This window comes from Delphinus delphis, chromosome 13 (genome assembly GCF_949987515.2).
Source record: "Delphinus delphis chromosome 13, mDelDel1.2, whole genome shotgun sequence".
NCBI classification, from domain to species: Eukaryota; Metazoa; Chordata; class Mammalia; order Artiodactyla; family Delphinidae; genus Delphinus; species Delphinus delphis.
In genome coordinates, this window is record NC_082695.1 from 41,443,443 (window position 1) to 41,446,209 (window position 2,767).

A 2,767-nucleotide genomic window follows, 5' to 3' on the forward strand; every position below is an offset into this window, starting at 1 on the left:
TTTATTGAACATCATTATCCATCAAGTTGTGCTATCCACCAAGTAATCTATGCAACATTTCATGAATAAATAGAAAAGACAAACATAAGGCTTATAAATTTCAGTTATTCAGATAACCTGAATAATTTAAAATGAAACAGTTCCTCCATTACTCAGCCCCTTCATTAAGACCTTAAGCATATATATAATTAAACTTTCCATTTCTTATTAATGCATGATTTAACTTCCAGCTTTTTTTTTTTTTCTAACACTGGCTTCATAGCATCCACTTTTAAAATATTTTGCACTTTTAAGAAAGTCTTGCATTGGTGAAAGAAATAATGCCTGGAACGGGGAAACTCATTTGAAAAAGATTAGCTTTTTTTTTTCAGCTGCTAATTCCAACAATAAAGATATTGCTAAAGGAGAGATTAATGTTAAAGGAATTCTGTGTCTATGAAACCTGACCTGAAAGGAATTAATTACAGAAAACATATTAGGTACCAGTACAAGTAAATCTTCAATTTAAAATGTCAGCAGCAAAACATAAATCTCTTTGATAAGTTTTAAGTCATAGTGTCAAAGTTGCAATCTGGAGTCTAAACCAATTACAAAGAAAACACTCTATTCAGGATTTTATATAACCATCCTTAACATATGTTTTACTTTCTTTTACTTATCCATACTCTGTAAAATTTTCATGTTAACATTTTGAGATTTTTCTACAGACTATTTCCAGATTTCTTTAGGTACTGCAAGTTTACTTCAAATCTAAGTGTTATATCTGCCTGAATAATATGTTGTGTTATTTCCCAGAAGCTTTCTTTTAAGGAAGATCATTTAGAAGGACCTTTTTAAAGATATATGAAGGGGTGAAGTTCCATCAGAAGCTATCTGAATCTAGTGTGTAAGTGTATGTATGTATGTGTATATGTTTAAAATATCAATGTTTTTATATATAAAACAATATATATGTGTTATATACACACATATATACATACTAAAATATTCACATATTAAAGTTAGAACAATATATAAGAGGCTTTTAAATTAACATTTGTAGACAGATTTATGTTTACCAACATTTGTGCAAAATGTCACTGATACGTATGGGGAGGAGTGTCTTTATCACACAGAAACTACCATCTGTTCCCACTCAATAAGTTACTTGATATCTGTCCCACATACTCATAACCAACCCCTACCTCTTTTCTTAATCTATGAAATGGGTAGTAATATTTGACTACAGAATCATTTAAGAACTTCACATGGAACAGTTTGTGCTAAATATACAAATATAGCAGATGTATTTTGCCATTATAAACAATAAATTCTGTTTTCAATCTGTTTTTTACTAAGTCTCATTAACTTGACTTTTTTTCTTTCATATAATGTGAGTCATTAAAATCCCGTTTTAAAATTTCTGATATACATGCATAAGTACTTTTCTATTCTGTGGTGAACTATATCAAGAAAGAAATATTTTAAAAGTACACAGTATACATCATTTGCGTTGTACTGCACAAATGTAATTCAGTGAAATTTTTAAAATTTAATTACAACATGTATAGAAACATTTAAAGCTCAGTGTTTGTCACTGTCATCTTTTCTTTCTGAGGCTTTTATACCCACCCCAAAGGTCCTGTTGATCCACTAAAACAATAAAAATCGTGGAAAGATCCTTTCTTTACTATAGAAGATGTGAAAAGAAAAGAGAGAGCTGACACTAGAATGATATTTGCAAGTAACAAAAGGTACTTTTGAAAATATCTTTAAAAGGTGAGGCATCATCTCAAGAAAACAGATTGCAGCATATTAGGAAAACCAGATGGTATTTATTTGAGAATTCTAAACATTTAAGGATATAGGTAAGTGATCTACTAACAAAAAATGAGCATGTACCATTGAAAGAGATCATAAGGGATAAAAACAACTGATAAAAATTCAATCTATCTTTTTAAGTGTTGCTAAGTGTGCCAATAGAACTTATTGGCACAAGCTAAAATAATCACTGTAATCAGAGCTATAAGGTTTATATATAATGAAATAAAGAAGGAATGATAACATTTCTTATAATAGCAAATTATATTTCTTCCATTTAAAAAATGTATAATAAACAAAACCTTTATGGTATATGTATCTAGATAATGATGCCTATGGATAAGTATTTTTAAAGTTTTAGATATTACACACAAGTGAATTAATTTTACACATTTGAAACAGAATATGTAATTTGTTTTATACCTCAAAATTTTGTATTTAATTTTTTGTACAAATGAGCACAAATATATTTCTTTGGTTGGCATAATTTAACAATTATCATTACATTTTAATTATTACTAAAATAACAGAATATCTGGTTAACACTAAAGTTTGCAAAAACCAAAATATTGGTCATTAAAATCTGGAGATAATTAAAAGAAACCCTATACCAATTAGTGGTAACTACAGTTAATAAAAATAATAAAATTCATATTGAAAAGTTAGAAGGTATACATGACAAAGGAAAAATGTAACCATCTGTGAGCACCCCCTATTTGGAAGTTAATTTTTTCAATTATGTAGATACTCCTTTGCTGTGATATAATGGCGGGAGAATAAACAGATGAATAAAATTCCTCTTCTTTAAAAGAAATGATGATCTATATCATGCCTTTGTTGAATCTTATTTTCAAAGAATGCAAACACCATACTCTCATTTGATCTCAAGTAATTTTTCAGAATTTTTTTTTACTTTAGAATTCTATGGAAATACAGCAGTGGTTCTTATAAAGCTGGGATTTCAGAA